A 24,681-nucleotide genomic window follows, 5' to 3' on the forward strand; every position below is an offset into this window, starting at 1 on the left:
AAGTTGTGGCCATGCCCATAGCCCGGGCATTGCTCCCCGGGACCCCCTTAGCCTAGCCGGGGGGGAGACCACCACAGAGCCCTCTCTCGGTGCGGGGACACAGAAGCGATGCCCCCCTCAGCACGGGCAGGGGGCGACCCCAACCCCTGGGGCGGGGGGGACACGACCCACACACTTTTGGGGTGCAGCCCCTCCGGGCGGGGGGGGAGCAGGGCTTTGGGGGTTTGTAGGGTGGGCGGGCGGGGGTGGGCGCGGTCCCTCCCTGCGGGCCGGGAGGCGGGTGCGGGCTGGGCTCCCGGCAGGCTGCGCTGTGCTCCGCTCCGCTCCGCTCCCTGCTCGCCCCGGCTCCGCCGCCGCTGCCCGCATGGATACCCGCCGGGGGGGACGGCGGGGCAGCCCCCGGAGCTGAGCAGCCCGGTGCGTACCCGGTGGGGATGTGCCAGAAGGGAAGGGTGGGTGCAAAGCTGGGGGTGGCGGGGGGGGGTCCGCGGTGAAACTTTCCACCTTACGGGCTCGGCAGGGCACGGGGGCTGCCTCTCGGGGAAAACTTCGCTCCCCCTGCAGCCCCGGCCCTAACGCTGGCCCCATGCGGCTGCGGCTCCTGGGGGGCTCCCCCCCCAGCTGCAGCCCCTTCTTTTGGGGCGCTCGCCCGCTTTGCCCTGCAAGGTGCAGCGGCCGCTCCCCGGCTCGCTCCTTGCTTTGCACCGGGTTTTAGCTCCCGTGCAGGCAAGACCAGCGCATATTCCTATAGAATTTGTAATAGCATTAATCCTTCTGCATTGCTTTTTTTTTTTTTTTTTTGAATTTTCCCCCTCTTTTTCTCTGTTTATGCTCAGGGTGAGGGTAACGGGGTGTGTGTGTGTGTGTGTGTGCCTGTCGCTGCTCTTCAGCTGCAGTTGCTCTTGGCCGAGCCTGGGGACCGGCTGCAGCTGCTTGGGCCGGGGAGAGAGGGAGGGATGTTAGCAGAGGACCTGCTGGTCGCATTTTGCTCCCTCTCTCCCTAGTTCTTCCCCACATGCGTCCAAAAGGGAGGGCTCGTCTTGCCCTTCCCGTTTGCAGGCACTTGGAGGACCCCTGCTCCGGCCGGGGATGGGTTAAACGTGGCTCTCCCAGCTCCAACTTGTGCTATTAAAGGAAATAATCCAGCCTCTCCTTGCCCACTTTTTGAACCCAGCTGGATTATTTGCAGGAGGAAGAGAGAGCCGCGCTGCCCCGAGAAACGCATCAGTGGGTGTCTTTTTCCCTCTTTTTTTTTTTTTTCTTTTTTTCTTTTTGTTATTGTTCGTGGTGGCTTCGTGCCCTTGCTTTGTTGTTGGGAGGATTAAGGGTTGCCGAGTGTCCTTAGTCCCAGATCCAATTAAAATAAATGCAAGTAAATGGGACATAAAGGGAAGTCAGTGCTGGCATCCCGGCAGAGGCACTAAAGCATCAAGGCTGGTTAAAAGGAAGAGACTCGTGGAAATGAATGCTTTCCTTCTTACTCGTTTGCTTTGCCTTTGCAGCACTGTCAGACAGGCTTAGAGAGGTGCTCCATTTGATTGGGGTTTTGTGAATCCTTAACCAATCTCTGTCCAGCAGAAAGAAAAAGAGAAAAAAAAAGTCTTCTCCACAGGCATAGGCGTTTTAACTTCTCTCTCATTTAGCAGATGCTTTGCTGTATGAAAGCTGTTTCGAGTTCTCAGCAAAGGAAGCAAGAAACGGTGAGCTATGAGAAATGTGGAGAAGTGCTGCACTGTTTCCTAGCCACTGCCCGGACTGTCTCTGCTCGTTGAGGGCTTGTTCCTGGTCTGGAGCAGTTGTGCAGAGGCTCTAGCTGCGAAAGCAGAACATGGCAAAACAGCCTGGGCAGGTCTCATCTGCCTTTTTTAATTCCTGCTGACATACGGAGTGCTTATCCTGCACTTGAACAAAAAGTTACTTCTGTTGCTTGGAAAGGACTTGGTGACAGAAGCAAGGAGAAAAGGAAAGATCCCTACAGAGCCAGCCTGCCGTTGGAGAGTGCTGCTGAGAAAGAGCTTACAGCCGTGATTTTTGCACCCAAAAAGCACTGGAGTCTTGTTGAGAGAGCCAGGTAGGAGCAAGCATACTGCAGGGCTGGAAACTGGGGATATCCCTCTGCCTGATCCTTTGGTGGTGCTAGAGTTGTAGAAAATCAGCAGGTTGGCTGTACTTGCCTTGATGCAGCAAATCATAGTGTCTTTTTCTTTACTTCTTCAGTTTTGCTCTTTTTTTTTTTCTTTTTTCTTTTTTTTTTTTTTTCTTTTTAAGCTTGATTCTTAACAAGATGTAGCATCCGGTGGCTTCTTAATGACCATGCCCTGTACCTGTGTGTTGGTGGTACATGGGATGCTTCCTTAAATGTATGTTATGTTTCTGTGTGGTTATCGTCTGTGCAGAGATAAGGTCTGACTACCCCATTTCCCTGCGTGCTGTTTTGCTCTGTTTCTGACATAAGGACATCAGGTTATGTGGTCACCCACCATGAAGTTGTGCTGCTGTGACCTGATGTACTGTGGTTGATGGTTTCTGTCAAATACAATGAAGGGAGCAATTATGAGGGAGTTAGGGTGCTCAGCCATTGCTTGTTAGGAGTTCATAGCTGCTGTTCCACTACAGATGTATTTCTGTGCCGAATTCTCAAATGTCTTCTGACACATGCCAGCTGCACTCATATTGCTTGTATTTACAGTCAGGTTTTTCTGAAGGACAGAAAGTTGGTTAGGGGAAGGTTTGTTTTACCATGGTGTGCCAATGCGAAACATCCTACTTCTGGATGCAGGTTGGAATCCCTCATGGTTTGGGAATGCCTAAAAGTTCTCCCTGCCTGATGAGCCTTTGATTGCTTATGTGAAGGGTTTCACGACTTCTGTCTGCAGCCCACAACACAAAAGCTGCTGGCATGGATACCACCCTTACTGTGCTGGCTGGAAGTCCCAGGGCAGAACGGGCAGGGAGACAAGATCGCTGCAGGAGAGGTGAAATCCTGGCTACGTTGACTTTATTGGGAGTTTTGCCATAGATGACAATGGGCCAAAGCTTCCATCCAGAAGTAGTCCTCCCTTATTGTTAATCCTGGAGTGTGCTCTAGGGGAGCTTTTGCTTTTCTGCTGCCTTCCAGACTGTCTGTCAGTGCAGGGAGGGTGCAAGTCACTTAGATGTCATGCTTGTGCCTTTCACAAGCAAGGCATTCTTGGGAAGAAATCAGGGCAAATAAGAGTGGAAGTAAACATGGGCAGGTGCTGGCTGTGTCATTGATCACGTCCTGAGCCTGTCCCTGAGCATTGAAGGATCAGGCACTCTGCACCTGCAAGCTTTCTGGGACTGCACTGGAGAGAGCAATGGCTGCAGCTTCTTGGCTTCTCATTTGCAAATTACCAGTTTAGTGATAGACTATACTATCCACAGCAATGGTACGTTCATTAATTCATTTGCACTTAGCCAATGCACATTGAGTGAGTTTTTTTCTGTGCGTGTGATCTGGAGAGCTATTCTCAGAGACACTTCATATATCCAGCATCCAGATAAATGTTTTATATTAAATGACAGAGACAAATGGGAAGTGTTTGATACTATTTTTTTTTTTTTTCTGTGTGGAAGGTGTGTGGTGCAGCATATCAGAATTTGCATTTAATCAGTGCTGGCTGAAAGTTGTTCCAGGTCGTGGCCATGCAATAAAACTACTCTTCTCAACAGGAATGTGTTTCAAGTGTCATACAAGAGGATTTGTTAGTATGCAACAAAAATATTGACAGGGACTAGGGTATTTGGATCTGTCTGTTATTTATTTTGAAAAAAATAGTTTATGGTGGGAATATTTTGGTATCTGTAATTCCAGGGCAAGCAGTTTTGGGGGGCTAAGCATTTTTTTTTTTACCATGCACTCACCCAAGACTTTTAGACATTTTCTTCATGTATGATGACAAAAGACAATATAAACAGATGTGACAGTGAGTAGTTTGTCTCCCATGTGCATCTTTGTCCTTAGTGTAAGAGATGTGCATAACGAGGATATCTTAAACAGTTATAAATTATAGCTTGTTAGTGTCCCTTAGCTTGTTTTCGATGAGAATTTATGCATCCGCACTAAACCAATCCCAATTCTTGCTTCATTTAGATAAGCGTATAGGCCTCATTTTGTGCAGGTATAGGTAATAATAGATACTGTACCAGGCATCAAATCAGACCCTAAAATCATACCAGTGGTGCTACATGTGGGTGAGTGTGTTGGTGGCAGCTGGGTTTGGGCACTGCTGGGACTGTCAGGATGCAGAAGATGGCAGCGCTGTGAACAGGCCGCAGAACAGCCCTGCTGGGCCGCTGCCCACACCCCAGCTCCGGGGTCTGCATGGACTTCCATCCTTTTGCCATTTTTATAAGTGTGGTTCAAGTTGTTCAAAGAGTTGATCATAGCCATTAATGTTCTTCGCTCGCTGTGTTGTCTAAACCCTAGGGACAGCGTTCATTGTAGTGTTTGGTGTGGAGGGCTGACCTGGGAGCTGGAGGCAGGTCTTGGCTGCGTGCTGGGCCAGAGTATGTATCACGTGGTGGTTTGAGAGACAGTGGTCTTAGCTTGTTTTCTGATTAACTTCATACAAAACCAGGCAAATGAATAGTCATTTTGGGTGAAATGGTGTTCTGTGGGATTCGTAGCAATGCTAAGATTGATCTCAAAAGCTCCTGAGTTCACTCTCTTCTCTTGCACCAAGAGCAGACCTTGGTGTGGAGTGGTGTAGCATTTTGTGTTGGAAAATTCACTGTTGTTTTATTGAGCTGTTGTTGATTTTTCTGCCCTTCTTGGTGTATGAGCTTGGATACTATAATAATTCTACCTAAACGTGTCTGTGCCTGTACTGCCAGTCATCCCCAGTTAATCAAAGTACAGGCCCTGCAGGCACTTACAGCAAGTTAACACAAACAGAAAACACCAGTGGCTTAGCCTGGGAGAACATGATATTTTATTTCTTTCTCCTGGATGACGTTTCTACTAATTGTATAGCTTTCAGTCCATGAGTGTAACTTCCTTTGACATCAGAGAACGTTGCCTTGGTCATTATGTGCTTGTGCAGAGACCATGATATTGTTCCTTGTTTGGTGAGCTGCTTGGAGAGAGGTGACAGCATGTGGGGTGGCTTCTCTGGGCTGAAGTCCTCCTCCCCTCCTGGATGACTGAGTGGATTTCTCTCTTAAAAATGCATCTGTGTTTTTCTTGTTATTATTACTGTTTTCATTTACTTTTAAATAGGTTTAGCATCCCACTGAATTCTTGGACTCTCCAGGTGGGTGGCTTATCAGCAGTCAGAATCACAGAACCACAGAATGGTTTGAGTTGGAAGGGACCTTAAAGCCCACCCAGCTCCACTCCCCAGACCAGGTTGCCCAAAGCCTCATCCAGCCTGGCCTTGAACACCTCCAGGGATGGGGCATCCACAGCTTCTCTGGGCAGCCTGTGCCAGGGCCTCACCACCCTCTGAGTGAAGAATTCCTGCCTCATATCTAATCTAAACCTACACTCTTTTAGTTTAAAGCCATTACCCCTTGTCCTGTCACTGCACCCCCTGACAAAGAGTCCCTCCCCAGCTTTTCTGTAGGCCTGTATAGGTACTGGCAGGCCACTGTAAGGTCTCCCTGCAGCCTTCTCTTCTCCGGGCTGAACAACCCCAACTCCCTCAGCCTGTCTTCACAGGAGAGGTGCTCCAGCCCCTTGATCTCCTGTGTTGCCCTCCTCTGGACTCACTCTAAGAGGTCCATGTCCTTCTTGTGCTGGGGGCCTCGGAACTGAATGCAGGGCTCCAGGTGGGGTCTCACCAGAGCAGAGCAGAGGGGAACAATGCCCTCTCTCACCCTGCTGGCCGCACTGCTTTTGATGCAGCCTGGGATATGGTTGGCTTTCTGGGCTGCAGTCGCATATTGTTGGCTCATGTTGAGCCTCTCATCCCCCAGGTCCTTCTCCTCGGGGCTGTTCTCAATCCATTCTCCTCCAAACATGTATTTGTGCTTGGGATTTGTGCTTGAAAGCCTGAATTTATGCTTGTGAGTTGGGCTACGTCCGTCTCCAGTGGAGATAGTGGTAGGGTTTAATGCTGACTGTAATGAGATCTGTTTTCGGGTTATTCTGGGCACTTCTTTGAATCCAGCCTTGCAGCATTTCCAGCTTCTTAGCCTACAGAGCATCTGGGGAGGGGAAAATAGTTTCAGTGACTTCCTGTAGAGCTGGTGAGAAATGGTCTGTCACCAGCCCTGGAAATGCACAACACAACTTGTCTCTGCTTGTACTGTGCAAACCAGCTGTAAATAACATTTCTCCTGTGTCTTTGCAGACTTCAAAGCTTATTCCAGCTGTTGGAGGAAGCCTAGTGAGAGAAGGTAGCTGCAAGTTTAATTGTGGCTTCAGGACTTGAACTAAATCAAACTCCAAACAATCTGATAAAAATTGCAGCCACTTGAGTGTTGTTAAAGGTTAAAAGTGAGCCCTCTTCAGAACAACTATTAATGTTTCACATTTTAAAATAAAGGAGCTTATTAATATTCCTAAATAACATTGAACATACATTACACTTTTGCCTTCAAGCCATCTGAGCACTTCACATGATAATGCAGATTAAATGTAGTGACAAGTGCATATAATGACAGTATAAATGTCAGTTTTGCTATCAGACATGTTGCGTTGGTATCTTTTTAATATTAAACGTGATTATGTCCCATATTGCTTAAACAAATCACGGCATCCAAGAGTCTTAAGAGGATGTCTCTCTGTTCTGCCACAGGCTGAAATTGTTTGTTGACTCTTCATATTTAAATAATTAGTTAATAATTTTGACATTTACATGTCTGGGGTGTTATTTTTTTTTTTTTTTAAATGTGGTGTTTGAAATTCTTTCATTTGAATCCTCTAAGTGATGATTAAGTAACAGCAGCTCATGCTGCGGTCAGGTGAGTTAAGTGACGGCTTGCATGGCTGCATCTTTGTGGTGTGATCACATGCAAGGTGGAGTTGCCAGCTGGTGTTTCATTGGGATGACCTATCTTTATGGATTTTCACTGCAGTGCGATGCATATGATGGATACACAGGCAGTCAATAAATCCAGAGCTGAGGTTTTACATGGACTCTTTTTTCTTTTTCCAAAGGCGTGCTGTGATTTTTTTTTTTTTTTTTAGCCAAAATTCAAGCACTGCTATTCACAGTTAGGATCTTCAACAGACCCTAATTGCTGGTTTCTTTTGGAAAAGCCCAGCCTTTTCCTTTGCTCCTGCACTTTGGAAAAAATACCATTTTCTGTTCTTGCTTTGCCCTTGGTGGTGGGTGTCCGTATTATTGTAGTGGTCCGGGGCTAGAAAAAAACTGTATGCCACCCAGAAGGAAATGTTCCTCTGGCAAAGAAGCTAGAGGATTGGGCGGAACAACAATAATAATTATTATTACTGTTATTATCTTAAGCTGGAGGTTTTCATTCAGGGCCAGGATACAAACAGAGTGAAAAAGCAGCTGCTACTTCTCGGTAGCCAAAAGACTTCGATGTGATCAGACGCTGAGCAGCCGGAGGGACGGTGTGGAGGTGAGGGGCAGCATGCTGGGCAGCATGCTGGGCAGCATGCAGGAGCCCCAAGGTTGGGCAGCATGGGGAATTTCAGCAAGGTTTAGCTGTTCTTCTGAATGCAGAGAGAGGGCTTTCCTCTTTTTTGTTTGCATCTGACAGGCAGATTTGGTAGTGCTTCTAGCATTTCAGTTTCTCCCCTCATCTACAGCCAGTACAGAACCCCACTGTCCTTTTCTGAGGGACCTTGATTTTTTTTTTTTGTGTGTGTGTGTGTGTGTTACTGAACACTAGCATCATTCTTGTGAGTTTTCATGAAGCAGTCCAGTTTTAAAATCCTGCTTTTGACCTGCTGCATGTGGACGCAGCTCTCACCAAATGATCTGTGAGCTTTGGATCACCTCTGGGGCATTGGATGGTGCTCTGCCTGCTCACCGTGCTGCCGTGCAGTGGGCTGCTGGCCTGCTTCCCTCTGCCTTGTGCAGCAAGTGTCTGCCTGGGAGGCTCTTTGCCCAGCATGGTTTGTGCAGGGAATATTTAAAGGTGCCCACAAGGCTCTTTTGGTGTGGTTTATTGCATTACTAAAGAGCGTTGTGATACAGATAGGAGCATAAGCAAATATTCTGCATTTGCAGCCGTACTGTGAGGTCTGGAATAAATGGTGAGGAGTGTATCCTGCTGAAGGGGCTTGGCAAGTTGGCTTCCTCCAACAAGTGGTGGGTCTTTTTGCAGTGGCTTTGTTTTGGGTGAATTTACACTGTTGGGTTTAGCTGGATTTACACTGGGGCCCCAGTCCTGGTCCTCTGAGCTTGCTGTGGGCATGCCTTGGCAAGCTCTTTTCCTTTTCTCTCTTACTCCTTAGCTGTTCCCAGAATCTGCATCCTGGGACATCCTTCCCAGAGCTGTTTTCCACTGTTTGGAGCTTTTTGGTGACAGCTAAAATGATTCTGAACCATCAACAAAAAATCAGTTGTCCCCACTACCGATATTTTCACGTGTAGGGTGTACGTATGGGGAGACTAGGGAGAAAGCGGAAGGGACAAGAGAGGATCTCAAGATGAATAAGGAATGGATAGAGGGTACTACTCTGGGCATGGATTAACAAACTGTGAGGAGCAAAGGATGTGCAAAGAAATGGTGGGAGGGTGCTGGCTTCTGATGGTGGTTACTGAGGAAAGGAATGTGGAAGTTTTGGGATCCTGGGCTATGCTACGTACCTGTTTGGGGAATAGGGAGGGGGAGAAAGATGAAGGAGTTTTAGCCCTGTTATATTTTACTTTAAATGTTTAATTTTTTTAAGCTCTCATAACTACTTGAAATTTTCAGCATAGCTAAAATGTCATAGTTAATGTTTTTGTTTGGTGTTCTTAGACGGGCAAGCCTAGGGTGTGCTTTCATATTTAGTTTTTCATCAGCTAACTGTATGTGCAAGCAGGAAGTGTGTCTGCACACAGATGTGGGGAGACAACAATGTAAAATGACCTTGCTGACAGCAAACAAGATTTGAATTTCTGACTCTTATAAAAGTGTTGGTAACTTTCTGCATGTCTTTTTCCTTACATTACTGGTTTGTTGTTTCACCTGCAGAAATGAAGAGGATAATAATAATAATAATAATAATAAAGGGAATTTTAATATCTACTCTCAGAAGCTTTGAATAAGTAGTCATTGTGATAGGCAGACAAAGGCTAAAGGAGCATGTTTATTGCAGAAAATCACGTCACTTCTTGCAGTAACTCTTTTGAGATATTTTCTGTTGGCTTCATAATTTCTGTTGTGTATTTTTTAGCCAGAGCATTCATAAAACGAATTTAGCATTCCATCACCCCTGCAGACATAACGGATCCATCTCACAGTCAGCTTTCAGTGTACACCCAAGGTGTTAGGCTGCCCTACTGGCATGCATCACATCTGCATCAAGAGGGTCATTTGCAAGAGGGGAGAACGATCACCTCTTGTGCATATAATTTAGCTGTTTCACTTCTGTTGCTTTTGAGCTACCATATGCTCTTCTCCCATGGTGAGATATTCTCAGTCCATTTAGCAGTGTCAAAGAGCTTTTTACGTCAAAAGTCATTTGTTGCCTGATTTCTGTGTTGCTAGAGTTTTAGGAGCATCTCTACTCTTTTAGGTAGCCCCGTTGGGTACGTCAGCCCCATATCATGAGAGTTGCTCAGATATTGCTGTCAGGACCAACATTGCTCTCCTGTAGCCAGAGGTCAGCCCTGTACTGAGTCAGGAGCTTGTGAACCCAAGTAGACCTGGTTGGTGCTGTTGTTCCTGGGCAGCTGGGGGCTCTAACAGCAGCTGTGTGCAGAAGGGCTGGGCATGGAGCTTGTTGTGGCCACAGAGCATGCTGTGCTCACGGCCATTCTTACAGATGCCCTTCAGGGACTGTACAGAGACACACACTGACTTTAATAGGAATCATTAAGCAGAAATTATGTAGATCATTATCCTGTGTGGAGTGGGAGTTCTTTTGCAGCGCGTGTGTGCATTGAAGATTTTGTCTGTTACTATGGTGTATCCTTAAAGAGTTCAAATAATGCTGCTCTTACGTGATTGTAAAGTTATCCATAATAGGACTGGCCACCTTCAGGGTTCATTTTATGCGTGGGCTCTCTTTATTGTACTGACTGCATAACTGTATTTGTTGCTGGAGGTCAGCAGAAGTCCCGGTTTGTACTGTCCTTTCAGCTAAGTAGTTCTTGGCATTCGTGGAGTCGCTTTCAATCCACCACAGTGAAGCTGAGATTAAGAATTCTTTGGATTTTGGACAAAAGGAATAGTAACTTCTTCTTGTGAGTGTTCATTTCTCTGCCAGTAGAGGCTAGATGACTTAATCTCTGCATATATCAACACGTTGATCAAGTTTCACAGCAAAGTATCCAGGGGTAACTATAACAAATATTTAAAAATGTAAGCCTGGGCTGTAATTTAAGGCCTTGCTTAGTTATACAGCTCTGAGTGTAACAGGAATGACAGCTCAGGGCTGGATTTTAGGGTAGCTTTATCTGCAGTAATATTCAGCAGTAGGTCTATCAAAACAGCCTTGTAGAGCCAGAGCTGCCTGCCTGTGGCATGGCATTTGATCAAATATGCCTTAATAAAATCAGTGGAAGGTTTCACATCCAGAGAAAAAAATCAAGTCTTTGAGAGCATCTCTCTTTCAGATGCCTGTTAGGAAGTCATAGGGCTGAGATCCTGTGAAAATGACAAAGATGGATTCACTTTGGACATGTTTCATGAGGGAGATTTGGCTGGTTGGCTTGCTATTTCCATCCTTCTCTCTGGGTGATGCTGTGAGCATAAGGCTGAGGCTCATCTCTTCTGTTGAGGTGAGAGCAGAGTTCTCTGCAAAGTGATGGCTGAGCTGCTGCACTTTACAGAGCAGCATTTTAAAACCAGCCATCTCAGAGTGTGGCATGCTCTGCCTTGCAACTTCAACAGCTTCTTCCAGCAGGTCAGCCTCAGGTGTAGGTGCGAGGAATTCGTTTGTGGAGATCTAGGTTCAGAAATACCACAGACTGTACTCATCTCTTCCTCCTGATTATTATTCAGAGCCTTTCATTTTAATTAACATTATTTTATCATAAGCCAAACAAAACCAAAGAATTAGGCTAAAAATGCACTAGCCTGTGGGCTTAGTGGACTAGTTAATTTTAAAGAAAAGACTTTTTCTGGCTGGCTTTCCTCTACTGATTCTGTCTAAGGCTCAGCAGCTTTTTCATGGCCATTCATGGATTGACTTTGACATTGGTCTCTATGCAGACAGAAGGAATAAAAGTGAGGGTTTTGCCACCATTTCCAGAAGCAGCAACTCTTTCTGCATTCAGCTTGGACCTTGAATGGAGCTGACTTCATTGCTGTCTGTATTGTTAACATTATAAAGGTTAGACTATTTCTCTAATACACAGACTCTCAAATCCAGCCAGAGATATCCATGTAGTAGTTAAGGAATGAAGAAATAAGTCTGCAGACCAAGAGTTCCCCCCAAGGAAATCATTTCACCATCCTTGTCTGCGTGCCAGGCATTCTTCCCGGTGTGGACCACTGAAACAAGAAACTAAAGGGAGAAGTGGAAACCCTGAAACCCTTACAAGTTTTGGAAGATTTCCCAAATTCACGTGTAGAGAGATGTTACCGCCTGTCACCCTCGGGTCTTGGCGTGTGCAACTTTGCGAATGCTTTTAGGGACAAGTTTTCAATGCAGGTGCTGGTCTGGTGGGCTTGTCTTACCCTCAGCAGTAATTCCCAAAGCTGTGTCTTTTAGGAGGAGATAAGTAACAAACCAGCTTGCTTTTCTTAAATGGACAGACTTGCATTAGACCTCAAGAGGTACTGTAAACACATGAGATTCTGATTTCTTCCAGTGATAACTTTCTCTAATGAGTCCTCCAAAACATTTCATGTATCTTGGTATTCAACATGTGTGTGTTTAGGAAGATGCCTTCTTTAGAAGGAGGGGTTTTATGGAGCAGTCTGATAGGAATGACTGATAATGAGATAAAATGCTGCTAAACTGCCCTGAACTGCCGCTGTCTGGTATTGGCTTGCAGGGCTTCACAGCCAGCCCCTTCAGGAGGCTCAGTTGCACTTAGTTACTGGGAATACAGCTTCAACCCACAAACATGTAATTTATTTCACTGGTAAATCTCAAAAAGCTTCATGAGGAAAGACAGAATCCTTATTCACTCTCATTTTAGAAGTAAAGGAGTCAAGGCAGAGGCAGTTTAATTGATTTGCTTCATGGTCACACAGGCAATAGTAGTTGAGCAAGTGGTTGAGCAAGCCCTGCTGTCTTCAAACTTTTGTTGAGCTACAGGCTCAGTAATTCTTCGTGGGGGGAAGAAGGTGCCTCAAGGTAGTTGTGTGGTTGGCTTCTTTTGGGTGGGAGTTTTCTACTTAATGTGTCAGTACAGAGCTGGTGGACTTAGGAGGTGACAAACTCTGGGGTGAGCTTGTTGGTACTGCAGCCTGTTACACTTCTTTTGTGTGGAGTATAAACCTCATCACCCTTTCACAATATGTTGGTTGATACACCGCTTCATTCCATTTAAACCAATAATTAACATGCTTGCTGGTTTTGCTTAGGGTCAGAAGAGCACAGGTGGGTGTAAGAGATTTTGGCTCCCTGTTCTTTTGCTGTATCGGGTTCACATGTTGTTTAAAACAAAAGCAAAACAAAAAGCTACAACAAAGCAAACAAACAAACAAAAAACCACAACAGTGCTACAGCAGCAGGGAGAGAGGGGTGAGAGCTGAGAGAGAAGCAGCCCTGCAGCCCCCAAGGGGAGTGCAGCAGGAGGGCAGGAGGTGCTCCGGGCACAAGGCAGCACAAGTTCCCCTGCAGCCCGTGGAGAGGCCCCTGGTGGAGCAGGCTGTCCCCCTGCAGCCCATGGGTCCCACATGGAGCAGATCTCCACGCTGCAGCCCCCCCATGGGTGGAGGAGCCCCCGGTGGAGCAGGTGGATGTGGCCTGGAGGAGGCTGCGGCCCATGGAGAGCCCCCACAGGAGCAGGCCCCGGGCCGGAGCTGCAGCCCGTGGAGAGGAGCCCACGCAGGAGCAGGTGGATGTGGCCTGGAGGAGACCCCCTGATGACCACCACATCTGCTGCCACCATTTTTTTTCTGCTGATCCAGTTCTTCTGGAATTGAGAATTAGCTGCCGTTTCTCTGAAAACCAAAGCTTTGTGATTTCAATCTTTCCTCTGCTCATTTTTATTTGTTTCTCACTGTTTGGACTTTACATTGTGCAGAGTATGTATGTATGTGTATAGCAAGGAATATACAAGGGAAAAGGAAATAGATACGGGAAGATAGAAAAGAAAAAATCCCAGTTTAATGCCTTGTAGGTCCTGAGTCACTCCAGCAGGGCATGTCTCATCCATGTCCTCAGCTGTGCTTTGTGTAATCTTGGCCCAGCTCCATCATGGTAGCAAAGTGAAGATCATGCTGGTTAGCATGGTATGTTTGTTGATTTAACTTGAGAATTCCCTCCTACTCTTCCCTTTCCTGTAAAGATCACTTAACAACAGAATAAAAATTAAAATTAATTGAATGGTAATACTACAGAGAAAGTAGAATCTTGCTCTAGACTTTAAGATAGTCTGGAGTCACATCTGTGAGCCTCAGGGTTTGTCCATAGAGGACCAAAATCATCTGAAAACAACTCAGTTGAGGACATCAGCAGAGTTTAAGATAACTGAACCCTATCTGTGAAGGGTTGCCTCAGCCTAGCAGTAAAGGCTGCTATCATCTAGGGCTGATGATAAGCACCTTCAAGTGGGATTCCTTCCTTCCCAGATGTCTGGGAGGGCACCTGCAGTAGGTGATTCAGTCCACTCTTGACTATAGTGACGGTGGTGTTGACTAACCTACATTGACTATATAACATTTAGCTGGCTGAAAGTGTATGAGACAAATTCCACACTTTTCATCTTGGGTGTGTTCAGTGTTCTCTGGCAGTGCCTCTGTACTGTTGGCTGTTAGAAAAGGATATTAGTTAAATAATAGTAAAGAAAGGCCTTTGTAGGAAAAAAAGAGAGACTGTCATTAGTAGCTTTCTTTTAAATTGAAGACCCAGGGTGGTTAGCAGCTGCTAATGCGCCTTGCTGAAGATGTCTGCTATTGAGAGCATGTAGGCGTTGCGTTTTGTGAAAGTAGGTTTTGGACCAAAGATCTTGACAAAGCTAAGCACACTTAACTTCCAGAGAGACTGTAGTTGGAAAGCAGTAGTTAGAAAGGAAGAATTAGCAGAAATTAAAAGAGAAAGAAAAGTCTATTAATGTCTGTCTTTGTAGTAGTAAGTAGGTCAGTGAGCTGAGAGAGACCTTAGACAGACTTGTAATTCTCACACAGTGAGGCTGGAAGAAAGATGCTAAAGCAGAGGCAGTGATTTAATCAGGAGTTATTCGTGTAAGGCAAAGAATACTGGATACATAGTCAAAACTGCAGAAAGCATCTTACATTCTGATTTTGAAAACAGAGCTAGAGCTGGTGTCAGCCCTGCATTCCCACGCAGAGCGAGCCAAGCCCGTTGTCTTTGGGTTTTATGGATGGAGGGGCTAGGGTGAATTAATTGAGGCCATACAACGTTATTCCGGGAAGCACATGTGATTGCTGACCTTGGCGTGAGGTGGTGTCTCTGTGTGTGTCCTGTACATGGCAAGGGTGCTGCTGTGTGTGTGGCGGGACCCCCCTGTGCAGGGCTGTGGTCACGGGGTTGGAACTGGGGTGCCCTGCTTTGAAGCTTGTAGAAGCCATTTGTGTGCTGGGCGAGTGACAGCACCCATCCCCTTTCTCCTATGAACGCAAGGATAGGAGTCCAATTATTTTGTACATAATGAGGAGATTGCTGAATGAGGGACTGGAGTTTGGCAGGGCAGAATGGGAGCGTTCTCGTGCTTCCATTTTGCACAGGAAACCTCATTATTTGATTACGTGGTTATGAGTGAAGTTCTGGCTCTTGGGTTTTTAAAGTGCTTGAAAAGAGTCAGTGGTCATCATGGTATGGCTGAGGATCACGTAGGGTAGTGCAGGAAGAGTTGCTGGGGGGGCTAAGTGTATAGTGAAGCTTTTCTGGAAACATCTTAGGGTAATCAAAAAGGAAGATAATTCACAGTTTAGAATATGGGAATGTCAATATAAAAAATAATACTAACAGTCCTTTTTTTTTAGAGAGAAAATATTAATAACCCATCTTTATGTAGAAATCCGTTCATTAAGTGAGGGATTAAAATAGTGAAGTTTCAATCCGAAAAACTTGAAATTGGGGGAACTATGGTGACAACTGAGCTGCTGTTGGGAGGGGACAGGATGCCACTGGAAGGACAGCACTGGGTGGGACAAGCACTGGTGCTGGTCAGCAGGATGGCTGGGGCTGAGTGCTGGCACGTAGCTGCAGCACCTTGGGAAGTGATGAGAAAACCAGAGTTATGCATTGTTTGGAAAGTGCTTTGGAACCACTCATTTTTAAAATTGTTTCATAGAACAACAGAATCATAGAATGTTTGGGGTTGTAAGGGACTAGAAAGACCATCGAATTGCAACCCCCAGCCATGGGGGGGGACACTTCCCATCAGACCAGGTAGGCCTCCTTTAGGTACTGGAAGGCAGCTGTAAGGTCATCCTGGAGCCTTCCAAAAAAAAAAAAAGAAAGAAAACCTGATTGCATTTCTCCCATTTTCTGACTCTTTCAGTATATGTATTTTTTCCATTCTTTAGGGGACAAAATGGAAAAGAAATAACAAAGAAGAGTGGGTTGTCTGCCCAGTTGTTCTGCAATGTAAAAAACTTTCATAAACTCAAATGGGACACATTAATAAAAAATAAGTATGTGCATGCACTGAATTAACAAGTATCCTCATCTCTTTTTTCTCTCTTTATTTATTTATAAATACACTTAAGGCCTAGAGAGACAGCAAGCTATGTACCTGTTCAATTTTCACATTTATGAAGATCTATGCTGAAAGAAGATGAAGTTATAAAAATGAAGTGCTGCATGGCATTGATTTCTCTAGACACTAACAAGGCAGAACGTGAGTGGAGATGACAACAAAGTAATGTCTCCATGGGCTCAAATGCTAAATTACAAGAAATGTAAATAAATTAACTGAGTCACCTGTTGTTTTCTGGGCTAAGGAAGTTAAGCAAACAATTTCTAGAGTCTTCTAGAATATGTAAAACTAGTAATGCAGTGCTAAAAGGATATGACATAGTAAAATAATTTTTTGGTGCATTACAAGATTGTATTTTGGAGCGGGTAGTTTCAGAGAAGAAATAATTTCTTCATTTAATACAATTGTGTGGTGGAATCAGTTGCAGCAGTAATGAAAGTCAGGCCACCAAAAGACTGGGGCTAAAAGACAAATTCAGTGTTCATTAAGTTGCTGATTGAATCCATAGAAGTGGTAGGATAAATTAATCCAAGTTGTAAATTAGAGAAATGATTAGAGGAGTGTATGTGGCTTATTTGCCTCTGGAGGGGAATGGCAATCCATCTGCCATGGGATCTTGTTTCTACAGCCTGTGCTATAGGGTTTTTTTGATCTACCTCACTGCACAACTGTCTCAAAAAATACGTGATGTTTTGGAGTGTCATATTTTCCTATCTCTCTGTTTGCTGTTGTAATGAATTCACAATAAAAAGGATGTGCCTTTTCCTTTTTCTTCTCCCCCTTTTTTCATCAATGCTGTGTATTCAACCTGAGGTAGGGCATCCAGCGGGAAACATCACTTCTCTCACACAGCATTAGCTTCTTCAGGCTGGGTACTCCTGGGTCAGTCTCTCTCTTTCTTTTCTTTGTTTTTTTGTTTTTTTTTTTCCTGTTGTAAGCATGAAAGTATGTTTGTGCAAAAACACTGTCTTTAGGTAGTAGCGCACAAATACAACAGAAAAATCATCCTAAGCAAATATCTATTATGGGATGAAAACATCTGAGATAAATTTAAACTTCATAGTAAAATATTAGGCTAAAATTGAAAGGAGAATTGCAGTGCATCTTTGCACATTCATGACATAAAGCAAGAAGAACTGGAGACCACGATATCCTTAGGTTTACAGCACAGCTCCAGACCAGTGTTGCACTTCAGGAGGAATCCTCATCAGCTCAGTGGGTAAAGAATGATGGTGTCAGATGGTTTGGTGGGGATCTTAATCTGGTGTAGTGTTGGCATTTCTAATCTGTGTCCAGTTTGCAGCTAGACAGAGATCTGCCTTTCTTTTCTGTGGTCGTTGCCTGGTTTTGCCTTCTGTGGCTTCAGCAAGTCACTGTGCAGAAAGAACTCTGAAAGATAGTTTTTTGTTGTTGTTGTGTTGTTTTGTTTTGTTTTGGCTTTTGGACAGTAAAGGCGTACCTCATGAGGTGGTGGTCTTACTTAGTGATTTTTGGAGTTAACTTTTCACGTATTTTTTTAAGAGATTGGCAGTTTTCACTTTCCCTATCATATAAAAAGCCATGGCAAAAACATCACATCACATGCGCCTTTTAAAAATGTTGGATATTCTGATTTAGCACCCTCATTCTGACATTGTGGCACGTAAATACAGATGCAGTCTAATTTGAGAGGAAGGGAGTGACTTTTGGAACCCTTTTTTCATGTTTCTGAGTCAGACCTGGCTTAATATTTTTTTTATATTACTTTCTGGAAATAGAAATACAGAGGGGTAATACACCTATACAGAAGTAATATTTGTCTACGAGGAGGTGAGTAGAAAAATAAGTATCCTGCTGAAATAGAATATATATTAGTTTACATTTTTTTTCCTGTGTCTAAGAAGCTATTCTTGCAAGTTTGTAAGTAATCTCATGTTTTTAAGGTGTCCTTTCCTTTACAGGCTGATAGACTTGTTCCACTTATGGGTTGCAAAGTCTTGACACACAGGATATTTTCCTTCTCATTAAAATGTATTTATTTATTTTGCAGTGAGAATAGCTTGCTTAAGATGCTTCTTTTGATCTTTGGTAATGTCACAGACTCAATAAGACTGCTAGCATAAAGTGGTGTTTATCTCATTTCAGCTTTACATCTGCTGTTAATTGGACCTGAATAATAAAATGCCACTGCAAAAAGTGCTTTAGTTTGCTAGGTTTAAATATGATGTCCAAAAAGATGCAGGTATTATTATTAGTGCTTGGAAATTGCTGCCTGTCTGTAATTGGAAGGCTTTTTCTTGTATTTCTGTGCATTTATTGGGTTTTAAGCCTTTTAGGAACTTAAGAAGAGGGAGAAAGGTATAAAGGAAGGTGCTAAATTTTTTGCAAAATGTAATTTCATTTTATTTTATTTCATTTTTGAAACTTGAATTTGCAATGTCACTTATGTTTCTAGGGAAACAACTTAATGTAATGCAGATCAGCAGCTGAAATACTTTTCCTAGCAGCTGCAGAGTGAAGTTAGCAAGACCCGCGGTCTGTTCTGCAGCTGATGGTGGGAGCTTTGTGGCTGGGGGGCTGGCAGTTGTCCCCCTGCTCCCCATCGTGGCTGCTGGCCTTTTGGGGAGTATGAGCAGCATGGAATGATGCCAGAGTTATCCTCTAGAGAGGTTGTAACATGGGATGCTGAAAGTCTGGAGGAGTGTGTACAGATTTCCTTTTCTCAGGAAAAGCTCAGAAAGAGGGGAGGAGGTGAGAAAGTGAGCTTTCTCCAGCAACTTGGATTGGAGAGGAATGTGAAACTTCACAGTTTTCTCCCATCTCGCTCTTGAAAGTTAACACAAGAAATAGATAGGCCTTGGAGACAGTTTTCTGACAGAAATCCCAGAACCTTCATTCCCAGAAGCCGAGATGGTGACAAGAAGCTGGGTGCTCAGACGGGAGTTACCCAAGAATTTTGTTGATGGAGTTGGATCCTCCAGCAAGCAGGTGTTGGGTAAATGTTTTGATTCTTTGCGGTGCATATTTGCATATTTGAAGCTTTTTGGTACTTATGACTCATTTTAGTTTGCCCAAGTCTGAAAAAGAGCAAACAAGCAAGCCCCATAATTTTTGTGGGATCCTTGAGTAGCTGGTTCAAGACCTGCGTGCCCTGAGCTGTGTGCCTCAAGTGTGAAAATCCAGCATGTCCTACCCACCACTTGAGAGGTGACATACCTGCAGGTCCTCACTATTGGCATCCTATGGACAATTAGAGAGTTATTACACCTAAAATAGCGTGAAGGGACTTGATCCACCACTGTCTGATTGTCTACAACCCTTGAATCCCTTTTGTACCAGCACCTTTGAGGTGCTGGTACAAAACTTCCCCAGTTTGTACTGCCCAAGCCTGAGCTGCTTCTCTATGACTCGTTATAACCTGTTGCCCTCCCTGGTTTGCCTTGTATCCTGTTTTTTGGCCATGGTGAAGAGTTGTATGTGAGTAACATTTTAGGCCAGAGCAGCAATCATTGATGGCTCTTCTAGAAGATGCTGTGAAGTGTTTTAAAGGTTTGATGCCAGCGGAGGCTTTATTTGTAGTGATGTTTTGTTTGTACAGGTGAATATTTTTTTTTTCTTAATGCAAATCTGCCTGGGTCGTGAGGGAGGGTGGGGGAGGAAAACATGCTGAGAGAGTAACACTTGACACTGTGAAGCATTTTTATTTTCGTGATAAAACCCCCTTTTTTTTTTTTTCTTCTGTAAACTTTTAAGTTTTGTCACTTCTCATTTGCTGGGATTATGAAGGATGATAATATGCTCCCTAACCTTCTTTGGTATATTTTTGTCTGGTACGTTAATAGATTCCTTAGTACTTGAGGAAAAGCAAGTCTCAACTTACTAGTTGCTAATCAGAACATGGAAGTGGTATGTTTTTTTTCTAAAAACTGTAATTCAAGGTTATGCATGTGCAAAAATAGCTGTAGGCTACAACAAATATTTTCTTCAGCAGGTCTAGCTCATTTTATTGACATATTGTTTTGTAAACTGCGGGTGACTTGCATTGTTCTCAACCAAAATAACTTGCATCAATCAACATAAGAGGGTAATTAATTTACATATTTTCATTGTGGAAATGTTCCAGACTTTTTTTACTGTACAGTGCTAGACTCGAGAGAGGAAAAGTGCAATAACATTTTGGGTTTGTAGTCTGTTTTTAAGTTATTTTTCACTTGTGTTTATGCTGGAGAAAACGTTGTGCCCTTCCTAAATTTGAGGTTGGCATAGCATTGAATGAAAATAAAACAAGACTTAGGAGTGCGATTGTGTTTTGTGACTGTGTCGCACATCAGCACAGCCTTAATGAGATGAGGAGAGGTTGGCTGTTGCATGCAGTAGCAAAATGTAGTTCAAAATGCTTGTCAGGAACGCATGCAAGAGAGTTAACTGTTTATTTTCTGTATGAGAATCTGAGGGCAGCAGGGCAGACTATGGCAGATAGGGAGGCATTGGATTTTGTCTTTGCCAAAGATGAATGAATATTTCAGTAGTGTGTTGTTTTTAAATGCTTAGCAAATGCTTGCTCCTGCTTGTGTGAGGCACCAAAAGGTCCCAGATCCACCCAAACTTCTCTACGTCATGGCTGAAATGTAGTTAAAACAAAAGTTTGTGGGTCTGTTGAAATGTAGAGAGCAGCATGGTCGTCACTGCTGTTGGGTTGACAGAAGGTCATTTTTGGAGGAGCATGAACCCCAAAGTTGTGGTGTGGTACATTTTTATTTCCTCCTTTGCATCTTGAATATACTCTCTGTATGCCTTTGCTGATAGTTGTAGTTGTTGTTATTATTATTATTATTGTTCCTGCCAGGAGGCAGGGTAATGGAGCAGTACAACAAAGTTGCATAAAGTTTCCGTGTAAAGGGATGCCACTCACAGGCTATAGAGGCAAATCACTTTGCCCATGAAGTTATTAAGATTTTTAAATCAGAGAAAATGTAATAAAAAAAAAAACGTCTTTATTTCACATTATGCATTGTCTGCTATGGCGCTTGGTCTGTTGCCAAAGGATTATTCACTGGCACTGTGACCCTAATTCCTTGCTTTTAAGCAGGATCTTACCACCTAAAAGAATATCACCAGAGGTGAGAAAGCAGGTTGAGGCAGAACATCAGCTGAGATTGACCTGATATTCGCTATGGACATCTTATGGAGGGGGGAAAAAAAAAAAAAAAAAGAGAGAGAAAATTGCTAATTTTCATTCTTTAAACAAGATTCTTGATATTTTACTTGAGGAGCTGCCCTTGAACAGACAGCATTCAGGCTGACTGTGGTGGTCTCTCTTGGTGGTGGCTTTCTGACAGTGAGTGTTGCTGGTACTTTGCCTGTGCTGATTTATTATTCTCCTGTAGATGAGGGCTGCTGTGATGAAGCTATTGCTGCTGCAGAGATGGGGACTGGAACTAGAGTTTCTGGCTTCAAGGTGGAGTCCTGAGATGTGAGCTCAGGATGTAGCTGAGGTGCACAGCGTTGCTGCTTGTGCTGACCAAACCTGAGCTGCTTCTCCATGACTGAAATGCAGCAGGGTTGGACCAGCTTGCTGGGAACATGCTGCGCTGCAGAGTCCGTGCTGCCTCCGACTTGCTCATAATCCTGGGTCTCCTCCTGTGCCCAGGCAGAAAACCTGTGCTTGCATGCGGTGATGTTTTCAAGCTGGCTGTGCTGATGATGGCTGAGAGTCCATGTTCTGCCTTCGCTCGAGCTAGTATCCCTCCCTCTTCTCAGTGAGGGCTCAGGCAAGATCCAGCTGAGAACTGATATGCAATCCAGAGCTTTCTTGCGTTTTTCCCCAGGTAACTTAAGGGATGGATGAATTTCCTGATTTGCTGGCAGAGAATCAGAGAAGTGCTTGACCCAGCAATGAAAAGGTCCTTGTGATTACTCACTCAGGGACTTTTAAAGCAAAGGAAGCCAAACAGGTTTATATAGACATATGGGCAATGTGACTGTGGCAACTTGGCACCGCTGAGTTAGTCCCAGGTGCTCTTATCTGTGCTAACTCTGTTGGGAAGGGGAGAGCTGACTGCAGAAATGCAGTTGTGCTTTCAGTAACTTGCAGAGAATGAAATCTGCTGTGACTGTACCAGGCTGCACACCCTCTGTTCCCCTGCCTCTCCATAAAATCAGGATTCTCAGGGAACTGCATTTAATGGACCGTCTCTGACTCCAGCACATTTTGTCATCCTGGTTGCTTTGAATCAAGTGGTGCAGGGGCCTGACCTCAGACTGTCCACATCCCGGGTTGGTGCGTTTCTGGCCCTCTTTGCTCTGTGTTGAACTGATGTGATCTGCAAGCAAAAGAGAAGTTGCGAGCTAATTTAGTGAAAGCCTGTCCTCCGTGCTTCAGTTTTTAATCTCTTCCTAGAAGACAACTGATGGCTGCAGTAGATGGTGCCAAATGCAGCGACCCAAACAGTACACCCACGCTGGCAGAGACCACGTCCTCTCAACCTTGCTCTTTGTAATGACTTTATGCAGTATGAAAATTCATGAGTATTTTATTTTCCTTTGGGTTAAGGAATGATCTGATCAGCTGTCTGTCTCTGTGAGAAAGGCTGGATGCAGTCTGTATTCCTCTTCCATCTCAACTCCTTTTTAAAAGCTTCTGACTGGTTCCCATTGTCCTGGCAGTGTTCATGGGCTCTTTTTGGAGAGCAGGCAAATGACTAAGGCCCAAAGCCAACTGGTGCAACGCTCACTGAGTGTTGCAATGCTTAAATAGGCATGAAGGCTGGAACTGGGTTGCCTAAACACAGATATCTACAGCTGTGTTGGGAACTTTAAGTTGCCACATCATCATTGGTACAGGAGAGTATGGGTCTCTCATGTCACTGTGCCACTGTGCTTGGGCACCTGAAACTTGTGTGTATCAGTTAATCAGCTGATAATTTGCTATGTGAAGAAGAAAAAGCAGTCTATATCTTAGTGTAGAGTAGCATTTTACATTTTTTTTTCTTTCTTGGCATAACAGAAATTTATTTGATACTGATCCATTGATTCTAATTTAATACATCCATTGTTCAGGAAGTAGCAATATTTTTATTTTTTGGAGAAAGTGCAATAAAGGTGATTTGGAAGGTAGCAATGTGTTAAAATAAATTCACAGTGATAAATCTGTTAGGGTGCACATGTATCTAACCGTTCAGTAGAGTTCCATAGCCGCAGGACAGGGGGTTTGCATTACACGGGAGGAGTTAGGTGTATGTTGACATCTTCCATTATTTTAATTTGTTTTGCTGTCGTGTATTGGAAACTTATCTCTAGTCTCATGCTATCTGGTACATTTAATAACTGGATATTGTTAAAATAAATCTTAGCAAAGGGAAGCTGGAAAAATAAGTGAAAGAACTGCGTTAAATGAGAGAAAAGAAACCAAGCTCCCAAGTTTTTTCCCAGTCTTAATCAGGCAATGTGACAGTGCAGTGATTTCACACTGATGGGCCACGAAGCTCTGCCACACCACCCTCTCGCTTACCCCCTCAAAAAGACAAGGGGAAAAAATATGGAAAAAAAAAAGCCTGGGTTGAGGTAGGGACAGGGAGATCACTCAACAGTTATCACCATGGGCAAGATGGACTCAGCACAGGGAAATTAATGAAATTTGTTGCCTATTGCTAACAGACTAGAACAGTAAGAAACTAAAAGCAACCTAAAACCACCTCCCCCCCATCCACCCTCTTCCACCTCCTTCCCCTGAGAGACACAGGGGAACAGGGAATGGGGGCTGTGGTCAGTCCCTGATGCTTGTCTCTGTGCTCCTTCACGGTCCCTCTCTGCCCCTGCTCCCCATGGGGTCCCTCCCACGGGATGCCGTCCTTCCTGAACTGAGCCTGCGGGGGCTGCCCACAGGCTGCAGCTCTTCAGGAACTGCTCCCACACGGCTCCGTCCCACGGGGTCCATCCCCCAGGAGCAAACTGCTCCAGCACAGGTCCCCCACGGGTGGGCGGCAGCTCCCCCCAGACCCCCTGCTCCTGCGTGGGCTCCTCTCCACGGGCTGCAGCTCCGGCCCGGGGCCTGCTCCTGCGGGGGCTCTCCATGGGCCGCAGCCTCCTCCAGGCCACATCCACCTGCTCCACCGGGGGCTCCTCCACCCATGGGGGGGCTGCAGCGTGGAGATCTGCTCCATGTGGGACCCATGGGCTGCAGGGGGACAGCCTGCTCCACCAGGGGCTTCTCCAGGGGCCGCAGGGGAACTTGTGCTGCCTTGTGCCTGGAGCACCTCCTGCCCTCCTGCTGCACTGACCTTGGGGGCTGCAGGGCTGCTTCTCTCTCAGCTCTCACCCCTCTCTCCCAGCTACTGCAGCACAGAAGGATTGTTTTTTTTTCCCCTTCATTCAGTCTTCTCTCCCAGAGGCCCACCCAGCATCTCTCATAGCTCAGCTCTGGCCAGCAGCGGGTCCCTTTTGGAGCTGTCTGGAGCTGGCTCCGATCTGACATGGGGCAGCTGCTGGGCTCTGCTCACAGAGGCCACCCCTGCTGCCCCCCACTACCAAACTCTTGCCATGTAAGCCCATTACAGACAGGCAGTTTGCATCTGGCTCTACATGAACAGATTTTTCTGAACAGGTGGAACAGGGAAATAAATAGAAGTAGTGATTTAGATTCAGTACTTGTCCTGGATACCCAACATGAGAGAAGCAAAACCTAATTATTTTTATTATTGTGTTTTTCTGAGCTGCACCAAAGTCCTGCAGCTCGGAGGATCTACATGTTTCTCCCCGCTTGAACATGAAT

The 24,681-nt window shown here is 45.0% G+C and overlaps 1 protein-coding gene across 3 annotated transcripts in view; it reads left to right on the forward strand.

Moving 5' to 3' along the window:
- Positions 1 to 278: 278 nt before the first annotated feature.
- The window catches only part of FAT3 (FAT atypical cadherin 3), a 419,137-nt gene continuing 394,734 nt past the window's right edge, over positions 279 to 24,681 (forward strand). Inside the window, exon 1 of one of the 3 annotated variants that reach the window (XM_068669037.1) lies at positions 279 to 417. The gene's annotated coding sequence lies outside the window, so the exon portion shown is untranslated. Of the gene's footprint in view, positions 418 to 1,645; positions 2,072 to 24,681 lie in introns of those variants that run through there. The other 2 variants (XM_068669045.1, XM_068669068.1) reach the window with 2 other exon arrangements.

The sequence above is a fragment of the Anas acuta genome, chromosome 1, assembly GCF_963932015.1.
Source record: "Anas acuta chromosome 1, bAnaAcu1.1, whole genome shotgun sequence".
NCBI classification, from domain to species: Eukaryota; Metazoa; Chordata; class Aves; order Anseriformes; family Anatidae; genus Anas; species Anas acuta.